This window comes from Muscardinus avellanarius (assembly GCF_963383645.1).
Source record: "Muscardinus avellanarius genome assembly, chromosome: 5".
Classification (NCBI taxonomy): domain Eukaryota; kingdom Metazoa; phylum Chordata; class Mammalia; order Rodentia; family Gliridae; genus Muscardinus; species Muscardinus avellanarius.
This window is the reverse complement of record NC_137790.1, coordinates 26406875-26421176: the sequence shown is the minus strand read 5'-3', so window position 1 is coordinate 26421176 and position 14302 is coordinate 26406875.

Below are 14302 nucleotides of genomic sequence, written 5' to 3'. Positions count from 1 at the left end.
CAGACCTTCCTAATATTTTATTTTGAAACAAGGTATCACTAGGTTGCTGGAGTTCTTGGTAAGTTTCTGAATATTGTCTTGAACCTGCAATATTCCTGTCTCAAGCTACCAATGACTGGGTTTACATGCATGCACCACCATATTTGACTTCAAAGGTTCTACCTCTTAATACTACCACGTAGAATGTTAAGTTTCAGCATATAAATTTTGGGAATTCATGAACCATAACAATATTAAAATTTTAAAGTATGTATGACACCTCATAAAACCATCTCATTCACATTTGAAAAACATTAACTTAATTTTATTGGAAATTGGCAAATGGCTTTGTGATTGGCTCTAAAATTAGGGATCTGAAGAGGGAGAAATACCATTTCTATTGTCTTGGGGAATAATGATTAATGGGGTCTCCAGTATTACCATTTCTGCAGCACAGGAGACCATAATATTTTTTCTTTCTTTAAGAACATTATACTTCAGCACTTGGGAGGCTGAGACAGGAGGGTCTGGATTTGCGAACAGCCTCAGCTACTTAGTGACGCCCTTTGCAACTCAGTGAGACCCTGTCTCAAAATACAGAATAAAAAAATAGAGCTGGTGGTATGGCTCAGAAGTAGAATGTCCCACAGTTCTATTCCCAATACTGCAAAAAAAAAAAAAAAGAACATTATACTTAAGAAAATGGATGAACCTAGAGAATATTATGCTAAGTGAGATTAACCAGTCTCAAAAAGTTAAGTACTGTATGTTTTCTCTTATATGTGAAAGCTGGAAAGAAAATAGGAAAGAAAAGGGACTTCAGATAAATATTAGAGAGAGAGAGAGATCAGTAAAATAGTGGAAAGGGATTGAGGGGAGGAGGTGGAGAAAGTAGAAAGATAGAAGAATTAGTGAAAATTCAAATAATGCTTTGTCACTGTAAGCTTATATTACTTTGAATCTCAATCTATGATGCATAATTATAATGCACCAAGAGAAGTATAAAACAACTTTATATGCTTTAGAATTTTTCAGATAAATTATAACCATATGTACTTAGAGGGTATGCTGGGTTTTTTTTAATTTATTTATACTATGAGGAATGATCGAAGCAAGCTAATTAAGATATGCCACCTTAAATACTTATTTATTTTTATGTCCAGCTGGAACTTTAAATTCTTTTAACAATATCACCCCATTACTCCAAACCTGCATCTCCTGCTAACCACCATAGTACACTTTGCTTCTGTGAGTTGGATGGTTCAGATTCTACATATAAGTGAGAACATTTTTTTGTAGTTCTGTGGCTGGCTTATTTCACTCAGCATAAGAGCACATATTCTTGAGAGTTGGATTGATATGGTGTTTATAAGCACAGTCTTTAGAGCATATCTTTCTGGAATAAATTCCAGCTGGTGCCCTGGACCTTGGGCAAGTTGTTCAATATTCTTGTGCCTTACTTAACCTTAAAACTGGGGACAACAGCAGTGTCCAAAGACATTTGTGAAGATAAAATGGCAATGCATATAAATCTCCTGCAACAGCGGTAGACACATGGTAACTATATATTATTTTTTATATAATTATTCTTTTTTTTTCTTTTGTAATACTGGGGATGAAACTCAGGGCCTTCAACATGATAGAATAGTACTTTAACACTGAGTTCCACCTTCAATCCTTTAAATTTTGTTTTGAGACAAGGTTTCATTACGTTAAGGTGAGCTTTAACTTTCAAGTTCTCTTCCTTCAGCATACCTAGTAGCTGAGATTACAAATGTGGGTCATGGTACTCTGCCTTTATTAAATTATTTTTAAGAGATTGAGGACCAAGTCAATGCCAGAGTCTCCAAAAACATTATACAGTATTAAGACCTGAGGTTAGCTTTTATTTATTTATTTATTTATTTATTTATTTATTTATTTAGTAGTACTAGTGATTGAACCCAGAGGCATTGTGCCCTGATGGTACACCCTCAGCCATATTTTACTTATTTATTTTTTGAAACAAGGTCTTACTAAGTTGCTAGGGGCCTTGCTGAGTTCCTGAGACTGGCCTTGAACCTTTAATCCTCCTGTCTCAGACTTCCAAGTACTGGAATTACAGACATGTGCAACCATTCCTGGCCTGAGTTTAGCTTTAATAGTTCAGTTACTATTTTATTAAAACAACAAAAGAAATATTTTAGGCTTTTTATTTTTTCACATTTTTATTTGTTATTTTTTGTGGTACTGAGGATTGAACCCAGGAGCATTCTACCTCTGAGCTACAAACAGTGTCTCATTAAGTTGCTGAGGGTCTTCGTAATTGCTAGGGCTGGCCATGAACCTTTGATACTCCTGTCTCAGCCTCCAGACATCCACCATCAAACCCAGCTTCTTTTTTATTTGTAACACTACAATTTGGCCTTATTTCATAATGGTTAAGTTACTTCTGGTAACACTTTATATATTATTTTTTCTTCTCCAAAGTGCCAATAAAAGGATTTGAAATTCAAAATTACATTCTTTATTGCTTTACACTGTAACCTAAAATAAATCTATCAAGGTTTAAATATTTAATCAATGAAGTATTGCCTATATTCCAATCATGACTTTTCAAAACATGTAGTGTAGAATGTGTGATATTTTAATTATTTGGTGATATATTAAAGAAAGATATTCAAATCATTTTAACAATGAATCAATATAGCATTAATATTTTTTAAGATTTCTTATTCCTGGAATAAGAAAGAAATTCACTATGCCTAAGACATTTAGATAAATACATTAAAACAAGTGCACAAAAACAAACCATGCCTTATTTTTTAATTTTAAGTCAATAAATAAGCAAATCAGTATGAAAAAAAAATTACATAGGCCTCATTCTATGCTCTACTTTTACTCTTGCACTGTTTGGGTTCCTTCTGTGAATGGAACATTCAATAGGAAAATGTAAACTATTCTCTATCGGGGTTACTTGCTGTGGTAAACACATTCTAAGAAATGTGCTAGATAACTTTCTCAGGTATTAAAAAATAGGCAGTGGAGTGTAGTATATTCTTTTCACCTATGAAGTCATGAAGCTTCAAGATGGCATGGCTGGTTGTCAAGCACTTTTTTCTCTCTGCTACATTGAGTTTCCTGTCTTTTTGGTCCTTTATGTTGTGACACTGGAAATTGAACCCAGGGGATGTTCTATCTCTTAGCTACAGTCCCAGCTCTATTCATGTCTTATTTAAAAACAGAGTTTCACTATATTTCTGACATTCTCACTAACTTGCTGAAGTTGGCCCTGAATCTTTCATCCTCCTGTCTCATCCTCCCTAGTACTGGGATTATACTGGTGTGCCACCATGCCCAGCTTCTGTTCTCTTGAAAATGTTTTGATGTATTCTAATGTCTTTAATAAAAGTCATAAAGTAATTGGATGCTTGAAACATTTATGCAATATTTGCACAAGGAAGGCTAGTATGCTTGAAAGGAATGGTGAAAAATAATACTGTAATCCCTTTACCTTTAAACACCTGATGTGGTCCCATAAACCTTATGATATTTAGGTGCAAGGTTATCATCATGTGTCACTGGAAGATGGTGGAGGGACTGAAAAATGGAACTCACTGCAAGCTCTGAGAAGAAACTTTATTAAACACAGTAACACTGGTACTGATTTGAAAAAAAGATGTGGTCAACATGGATCTGGTCTAGGGGACTTTATTTTCTAGTGATGGAAAGTAAGATACATACATGTAAGCAGCTACGTAGTTTGTGAAGAATGATATTATGAAAAATTCCACCAGACAGATTTTATTCAAGAACCAGATGAATGTGTTTTATCCATTTAGAAAATAAAACATGGTTTTATATGGCTTTTTCAAGAAAAGGAGAGCCAGTGCATTGAATAGGTGCCATCAAGAGAGGCAGGCGATGTGAAAGCAGGGAAAATGATACAGGTGCGCAGCAAGATAAGAAAATATTGAGAAAGATGGCCAGTCTTCCACTCAGTTGTGCTGACTGACTAATGAAAGTAGGAAGTGAAAATGAAGGGGTAGAAAAAAAAAGAGGGTCAGATTTTAGAGGGTTTTGAATGAAGAACAGAGGAGTTCAAACTTTATTCTGTTGGCCAAAACTGAAAGCCTTCAAGCAGAATACGCAAAAGTCTGTGCATTTTTAAAATAAGAGATTTTGGTGGTGGCCTTATGCATAAATTTTCATTCTAATTTTGTACTACATTTTCTACAAGTACACTTTTGTTAGCACTGGAAGAAAATTAAGATGATAAATAGATTAGTTATTGCCCACCGGGTGTGGTGGTGCATGCTTGTAATCTCAGTACTTGGGAGGGTGAGACAGGAGGACAGCAGTTTGCAGACAGCCTCAGCTACTTCGAGGCCCTTTGCAACTTAGTGAGACACTGTCTCAAAATAAAGAATTAAAAAAATAGGGCTGTAGGTGTTCCTTGCAGGTAGAATGCCCCTGGGTTCCACCCCAGCACCACAGTATATGTATATCAGTATTTAGATAACTATATTTTGGACAAAACAATATGTTGATGGCATATAGGGTGATTGGTGGCTGTTCTGGAGTTAGACAAAGATAAAAACTGAATTTCATGCAACTCTTTGGGTTGACTATAAGCATATTCATATTAAAAGTATTCCTGTAGTTTTCCATGAACATCAAGAGTTACTTCATGTCACTTAAGGGTTAATAAACACCAGCCATCAGAAATATGATCAAAACTTTTTTATGAAGCAGACTCTGGCATACATGCAACCAACTGAATGTATCACACTTATAATGAATTAGGTTTTTCAAGCAGGTTTTCTAACAAAACTTATTGAAAATAGCATTTTGTTGCTATGACAACCTAGAATAGCAATTGAAAACTAGAACATTAAAGGTGATACATGAAAGACAGAAAAATAGTTTTTATTTAGCTAAATGATATTTCTTCTTCATTTTTATATGTAGGGAGAAATTAAAAGTTCCCAAATATTCAAAATTCAATAGTCTTTTTCTTTAAAATAATACATATTTAGGATATCCACTTATATGATCTTTTGACTATTAAATCAACTCTCATTTTTTTCTGAATTTCAAAAGTATGTTACCTATTTCCACTTTCATCAATTTTTATGGATTCTGAGCATTTGGAACTTTACCTCAGGATATTATAGCTATTTATTGATTGAAAGTCTAGTTTTCAAACTGTATTTTATGAAGCCTAAGGGTTTCACAACATAACTCTAAGTTTCCATTGGAAGAAAATATGGTCATATGGCCACTTGATTTAAGTATCTTCTATTCCTTTTAGGTTTCACCTTAATATTACATTAGAAATTGGATCTGAACAAAAAATTAGTTTCATAAATCAAAAAGTTTGTAACAACTTGAGGAAAAATCATAAAATATATTAAATTCTAATATTTTGGCATGTATTTTAGGTAACCATTTGAACAATCAATTCTATTTATAAGATATCCTTAATGAAAATATAGTTATTTTATCACTCAGGTAGATAAACTTAATTCTATGTTGCTATTTGCAGCATTTTAAAAAATCTTAATTGAAGTCAACATTTATTGAATTCCTATGTTTAAGACACTGTTAGTCATCAGGGATATAGGATATTATATAACAGGCCAACATTCCTAAAGAAGATTGATATGGCCATATAAAGAGGCATGATCTATGGACTAGAAAAGAAATATAGTGCAAGATTTAAAAATGGAACACGAGCCGGGCGTGGTGGCACACACTTGTAATCCCCGCACTTGGGAGGCAGAGACTAGAGGATCGCGCAGGTTTGAAGCCAGTTGCGCTGGCTTAAGAGACCCTGTTTCCAAATAAAAAAGTATAAAATAGGCCTGGGAGTATAACCCAGAGGTAGAAGGGTTTCCAGGAACCCCAGTACCACCAAAACGAAAAAAAATGGGGCACAAAAATAAGTATTTAATGGAAATTAAAAATAAGATTAATATAGTATTAATAGTATGAAAATGAACCACCTGGTAAATATCAATGTGCGAACTGACATTGTTCTGGGTAAACTAGGACTTGACCAAGCAAAGCAGTATGTGTGGTCATCAGAGTTTTGGAGGGTGTTACTAGAAGGAGCATTTGACAGTGTGGAGATAGTAGAACAGAATGTTGAATCTCTAACATTATCTTTTAGGAATACAGAGTGGTTCTTGGGTACCCATGGGGAATTGGTTGTAGGATTCCATAGGTCTCAAAAGCCACAGATGCTCCTTCCATATAAAATGATGTGTATTTGCATACAACCTATGCCTACCTTTTTAAACATGAAATTATTGATCATCTCTAGATTACTTATAATATCTAATACAATGTCAGTGACACATATGTGATTATTCTACTGTATTATTTGATGAACAATGACAAGAAAAAGTCTGTACATATTTTGTATACAACTGTTTTCCAAGTATTTTTAGTCTATATTTGGTTAAACTCATGGATTCAGAACCCATGGCTCTGGAGGCTTTACTATGCTTCTGATTCTTGAACTAATGTCCACTCCACCTCAGAAAAATAGCTATAGCTAAAATGAGGGTGGCAGCAATTTCTCCAGAACAGAAAGAGAATGAACCTAAGATTCTGGAATGCAAGTGACATGGATCACACTTAAAATCCTACTTCGAAAACTTGGTAAGCCAGGCATCCTTTGGTATCATCCTGAGCAACTAAGTTTTTGAAGGACTCTTCTGAATTGCTGGCATCTTCCTTTGCCTTGGCTCTAGGAGTAGTAAAGGTATGAAGAAGAGAATTCCTTCCTGTGCTGATTGTAGTCCTTTTTATAGGTGCTTCCCCTTCCCAAAATTCTTCCCTACCTCACTCTAGAAAAATAAAAAGATCCCCAAATCAGCTACAGGTCAGGGTGAAAAAGAACTTAATAATTCAAAGATTCATACATTAGTTTACTTAATATGTATTTAAGAGTTTTAATTGAATAAATACTTATTTAATAGTTCAAACAGTATGTTTTGATAAATATTACCTGTGTACTTGTATACATTTAGTTATTAGTAAGTAGTTGGTAATTCCCACCTATGTTTATTTCCCAAAATTTTTCTACAAAAGTATCTACATCTACTGTTTACTTGTCAAGCAATATTATATTAACCAAATAAGGAATAAGGACACCTACTTGTAGAGAATAAAACCAGATTAGAATTTACAAGCAGTAGAGAGACAAGCACTAAAGAAGCATACTCATTATTTTAACAGAATAAGAACAGAATAAGTATAGTATTGCTCAGCAAATTTTTATTGAATGAATAACAGATGCTGTCAGAGAAAGACACTAGGGGAGGAATAAGCAGAGGTGAACATAGATTGTATTATTGAGAAAGCCATGTCTACAGACTTAAGCAGAATCAGGACTATATCTCCCCTTCATTAATGATAATCCTAAAGTTTCTGAAACCACAAACTTTTAACCTGAGTTAGAGAAAGCGATGCAGTGTCTTGGAGACAAGAGGTAAGGGTTAGTGGCCCTTATGTGTTAGAAAAAGTCATGTGGAGTCACATAGTCCTGTGACAGTGTAGGCAGCATTGCTGTCGATGGGTAGTGGTATCAATTAGGTATTGATATTGAGGTCTCTGTTCACTATTTTATTCCCAATATTGTTGTTGTTTTTTTTTTTTTTTTTTTTTTTTTTTTTAGTTTCTAGACTCACATGTTAATGAGTTTTTTAGAGAAGGACCTGAGTCCCCAATGATTCTTCTTTGTTTATATTTAAAACTTAATATATTTTGCGACTGTTGCATTATTTAACTTCACAAATAATTAAAACCTAGACCATTATTTCTGATTTTCTAGTATCAGATTAAATGATTACTCCATTAGAGAAGATAGGAAGTACTTGGCTGAAGCATTCCTGATGATTTCTTATCTCTATGATTGTGTTTAAAGGTTTAGGAAACTATGAGTATCTTATGAATTTTTGCATTCATTATTTGGAGAGAAATATAGCATTAATTTATTATATAATGTGGTAAATTTATTAAAATTTGGCAATAGAAATATACTTACTTTTGTTATGTATTTTACCTTTGTACTCAGGTTTATTTTAAAGGGGCTTCTGTGGAATAATGAATATTTATCTACCTGACAATGTGTTCTTATTATTTCCAAAATTTCCATTTGCTATACTGCAGTATACACATGCATTTGTCATGTGAGCTATTTATGCTTGGAAGCAGTGTATAAAAAAGAGGCACTGTGACAGATGTACATCCAGAAGGATATTCAAATTGATTTTTTGTTGTAATACCTTTGTTTTTTTCCCAAATTCCCTCTAACTTTATATGCCATCCATAAAATCCAGTTTATTGTTGCGATGTCTGGAACTGGCATCATCACTTTCTAGTCACTTAATATATTGGGAAAAAAAACATTGAATATTTGTGAATATCATAAAGATATATCTTTGTTGTTATGTTTTTATTAATGCTTTGTAATTATATATCATAATGGGACTCAAAATGACAGAGACATACATACATACAACAATTGGTGTGTTTCTGGGTCCAAACATTTTCCTCTGCTTCTCCATGTATTGTTTTATGGTTTGGGGGTATTTAGATATTTCTTTTTCCTTTTATTAAGATGGAGCAGTTTTATAGAAAACAATTTAATCCATCACGTATTTGTTTGTGATTTTATGATCTCTTAGTTGTATTATCTTTCATTCTACTTGGCACTCAGTTTTATTTTGCTTTGTTTGGATTTTCCATTTGTTTGGCATCTGTGTGATATGTTGATCGGTTACACAAAGGACCATAGAAATTGTTCCAAGGTTCTTATTTTCCGAATACTTTGGAAATAAAATAAGAGATCATACCCACTCATTATAAATTGACATTGTCTTTTCAGAGAGAGAGAGAAGGATAGAGAGTGAGCAAGAGAGAGAGAGAGAGAGAGAGAGAGAGAGAGAGAGAATGGAAGAAAGGATAAAAATAAAAATGTAAGGAAGAAAAAAAGAAAGAATGAATGCATGAATGATGTTCTCCCAACTTTAGAAAAATAGAATTTTTATTAAAAACTTCAGAAATAATCAAATTTAGCAATTCCAAGCTTCTTTTATTATGAAACATTTTTAACATATATATTTTTCTGGACTCCACACAATATAAATTGTTCTTTCAATAAATACTATTAAAATATATGAATATTAAAATACATGAAAAGTAGTCTTGTAAATTTAGTGATGCTTTAAATTAATTTTATATTTTATTACAGCAATAGGATCTACATACATTTGAAAAATCATTGGATATATGTAAATAAAATACAGCATTCTAGCTGGAAGCAATAAGATTTAAGATTTGAAAAATTTGTAATTTACAGTAAGAAGATTTCTGGGGTAGAATGTTATTTATCTAGTTGGGAAGCATTCATTGTATAGTTTAGGAGTGAAAAATTTTACTTTAGACCCATAAGTATATTTTTTACTTATTACCTGAATGGCCACAGCCTATAATAGATTTAATGGTCACTAAATTTAAACTTTAAGTTGTAGAAAAGCATGCATTCTGCAGTGTATGCAATTCTTCATTCCATTTCTACTACTACTACTAGGAAAAATAGAGATCCTCTTGTAGTCCTGCAAAGCCTAAGACTTCTCCTGGGATTAACAGGAAGAGTGAAACTGGATCCTGAATGAGGGAGGTCATGCATTCTACCACACAGATCCTTTTTGTAAAGAACAAGTCAATCTCAAAGGCTGATGGCTGACTACACATCCTTGCATTTGAGCCAGAAGTCACGGTGTCATTTCTAAACAATTGGGAGGAAAAACTTTGGACTCAATGTTCTTTTCCTGGAAGTATCAACAGACTATTATATAGGAAAATAGAAAGTGCTTTTGCCTTATGCTGAAATAGTTATATAGCAGTGATTTTATTTTTAAACTTTAAAAAATTTATCTTATGCCCTGGAAAATTAGAGACAGTGCTTAGCAGAAACATTAGCCATCATTAAACAAAAGGTGATAGTATGAAGAAATTAGCTAATAGCATATTCTGTTAACACCTCAAATATGTTAATATGAAATTATAATAGATTTATGCATTATAATATATATCCTTTGCAGAACACATTCATCACTTTTGATCTGAAATTGAGGCCACTGTACAGAGCTTTCCAAGTGAGAAGCTACCGACTGCAAAGACTGCCAATCGATGCCTGGAACTCTGGCCTTCCTGAGATGTATTAATGGACACACGAAGCAGGTGCTCCCTGTCGACTGCAGACATTTGATAGTAAATGGGAGAATGAAAGAGTAAATTTTCTATTTTATTTTATTATTTATTATTTATTTTATTTTATTTTATTTTTGTGGTGCTAAGGATTGAACTCAGGGGCATTCTACCACCGAGCTATATGCCCAGCCCGATTTTTTATTCTTTATTTTGAAACAGGGTTTCAATAAGTTGTGGAGGGCCTCACTAAGTAGCTGAGGCTGGCTACAAACCAAATGGTCTGGTCTCAGCCTCCCAAGTACTGGGATTACAAGCATGCACAACCATGCCCGGCAAATTCTGTATTTTAGAGGCAGGATTCCATAATTTACTCTTAAAGACACTGAAATCACTTTCCAAAACTTGGGATACCAAATACTGTTGCTTTGTTGATGTTCTGAAACTTGTGGGAATTCTATGATCATCTAGCTTTGGGGCCATTCTTATTGAGATCTATTTGGGTTTGAAGAGAGAGATGTATTTGGTGTGAATTGCAGTTTAATTTCTTAGTTTGAAGTTTTCATTTGATTCTCCCCTCCCTCCCTTCCCTCTTTCCTTCCTCCCTGCCTTCTATTTTTATTGTCCTCGGCAGAGGACATTGCCATGTGAGGGACTTCTCTACCAATTATCAGTCAAATGGTTTTGTTTCATCTTAGCTTCAAGTGACCTGGGTCCTAGCTCCAGAAATGTGCACACGTTTCCTCACAAACCCTGAGGTCTCTTGCTTGCCCTTGAGAAATGCCTTTATCTTATGATTTATCTGCACAGAATTCTTAAGCTTCTAAGTGTGTGTGTGTGTGTGTGTGTGTGTGTGTGTGTGTGCGCGTGTGTGTGTGTGTGTGTTACTGGGAATTGAACCCAGGGATGTTCTACCTCTAAGCTACACTTGCAGTCCTTTTTATTTTTAACTTTGAAACAAGGTCTCATTAACTCAGTGTGCACTGACCTCAAACTTGTGATTTTCCTGTCTCAGCCTCCCAAGGACTGAAATTACAGGTGCACATCACAACAGTTGATTTTAAACTATTAATTTTGTTTAATTAATTTGGAAAAAATTGTGTTGGCCATCAGAAAGCCATTGTCTCTTATGATTTTTTATGAATCCACAGTTGGGTGGAAGATGAAAGTTATTTGGTAATAGATTTAATTGCTATTTGTTGCTTTCTTGCTAAGTTTAATAACTTTATAACATTTTTAAAACTTCAGTTTTCACTGGAAAAAGCATAGCCAAATGTTTTTTTTTTCTCTTCAACAAATAGTGTTGGCAAAACTGGTTAACCATATGCAGAAAAATGGGAATAAACCCTACTTTCTCACCCTGCACACGTGTCAATTCAAGATGGATCAAAGACTTAGAAATCAGTACAGAGATGTTGCAGCTCCTTGAAGAGGGAATAGGTCCAATACTTCAACACGTAGGCACAGGTAAAAACTTTCTCAACAGGACCCCAAAGGCACAAGAAACTAAAAGGCAAATAGATACATGGGATTGTATTAAACTGTAGAGCTTTTGTACAGCAATGGAAACTATCAAGAACTTCAAGAGAAAACAGACAGAATGGGAGAAATTTTTTGCCAACTATTCCTCAAATAAAAACTTAATATTTTGAGTATATAAAGAACTCAAAAAAACTCACATCTAAGAAAACAAATAACCCAATCAGAAATGGGCAAGTGAACTAAATAGAAACTTCACGAAATAGGAAATTCAAATGCCCAATAAATGTGTGAACATTATTAGCAATCAGAGATATACAAATCAAAACTACCCTTCAATTTCACCTAACACCAATAGAATGGCAATCATTACAAGCACTAACAAACAAATGCTGGTGAGAATGTGGAGAACTAGGAAATCTAATACATTATGGGTGGGATTGCAAATTTATGTGACCACTTTAGAAAACAATGTGGAGGATTCTCAGAAGAATAGGAATGAGCCTACCATATGATTCACCAATACTACTTCTGGATATCTACCCAAAAGAATAGAAACCCAATTACCAAAGTACTATGTGCTTAACTATGTTCATAGCCACACAATTTACAATTGCCTATGGAAACAGCCAAGATGTCCATCAACAGATGAATGGATTACAAAGCTATGGCATATGTACACAATGGAATTTTACTTAGCCATATAGAACAAAATTATGCCATTTACAGAGAAATAGATGGACCTGAAGAACATTATGTTAAGTGAAATTAGTCAGTCACAAAAATTAAAAAGTTGGATGCTCTCCCTAATAGTGGAAGCAAGGAATTAAAAAGGGTCATAAGAGGAACTCTAGATGAACAAGAAGAAACCATAAAATAAGGTGACATAACTGAAGGGGATGGGAAAGGGAAGAGGGATATTTCCTAATGTATATTCATAAACATATCAAAGTCAATCACTAAGCCAAACATAAGAAGGAGGGAGGGGAAGGGAATGGGATGGGAATTGGGTAAGGGCTAATTGAAGTGTTCATGTATGCCTCTGCCATCTTGTACTCTATTAAGATATATGACTACAATGCACTAATAAAATTTTTTTAAATTCAATTTTGTTGCAAATTTTAAATTAATGTCCATATCTAAGAGGTCAATAATTTTAACAAAAAAGTACTCTCAAGATCTCTGTTTCAGACTACCCAAACCCGTTTTTCTGAATTTAGTGATGATCCAGCCAAGTGTATTCTAGTAACAAAGAAATAAAAATGCTCATTGTGAGGCCGGGCGTGGTGGCGCATGCTTGTAATCCCTGTGCTTGGGAGGCGGACACAGGAGGATCGCGCAGGTTCGAAGCCAGCCATGCTGGCATAAGAGACCCTGTTTCCAAAAATAAAAATAGGCCTGGGAGTGTAGCCCAAAGGAAGAAGGGCTTCCAGGAACCCCAGTACCACCAATAATAATAATAATAATAATAATAATAATAATAATAATAATAATAATAATATTTAAAAAATGCTCATTGTGTCAGTTGATACCTTAAAAAGATCCCATATTTTCTTAACGCAAGTAAGTGCCAGAATATTTGCTGAACAGCCTTAGGTAGTGGATGTGGCCAATTTAAACTGTTATCATTCTAGCCTCAAGATTAGATACTATATTTTAGATGTCTATTGATTTTGAATATATGGTTATTACTGAAATTTTATTTTCTCTCTTTTTTTTTTGTGATACTGGGAATGGAACCCAGGGGCATTCTACCATCAAACAATACCTCCAGCCCTATTTTATTTTATTTTATTTTTTATTTTGAAACAGGTTCTCACTGAGTTGCAGGTGGCCTAAGTAGGTGAAACTGGCTGCAAATCTGTGACCCTCATATCTTAGCCCCCCAAGTACTGAGATTATAAACCTGTACTACCATGCCCAGCTAATTTAGATTTCCTGAAGTAATAAAACAATAGGATTTCTCCCAGACAATAATGGTTTCAAAATTAATGGTTTTTAGGCAGTGGAGATATTTAGACACTAGAAGATCTACTGCAAGGTAGGACATTATAACCAAAGTTTATGTTTTGATCTACTGTTATTCCCTCCTGAAGAGGGACCTTTCTTTCACCTTTCCAAAAAAAAAAAAAAAATGACAAGATGTAGTGTAACACTTCTTAAGTGAACTGTATAATAAATGCTGGTTAGGTTATGGAAAAATGCCTTTGTAGATTTTAAATGAGTTTTACTTCTAGTGTAAACCATAGATCACCAATAGGTGACTGAAAAAAGAAAACATATATTTTAGATCTTGGAAATTCCCAGTACTGCTTGAGAATATTTATTTTGTCTTGATGATTTTTTTTTCAAGTTGCAAAAATCTCAACTGATTTCATCAGTTGAAATCAGTTGGGAAAACCATGCTTCCAATATTCTCTTTAATTTGCTTCTGTTGCAATTTAGTCAAACAACATGCTTGGAAATAATCTATTTCCAGTACCTAGGTGGGGAAAACCTGCCACATTCTATAATTCACTGAGCAGGCTTTGGCTCCCACTCTGCCCATCCATCTTAAATAGTGGCTACCACCCTGCACCTAGCAATACATATGATCAAGCAATTTAGCATAAAAAGAAAAGCGCCACAAACTTGGCATCCG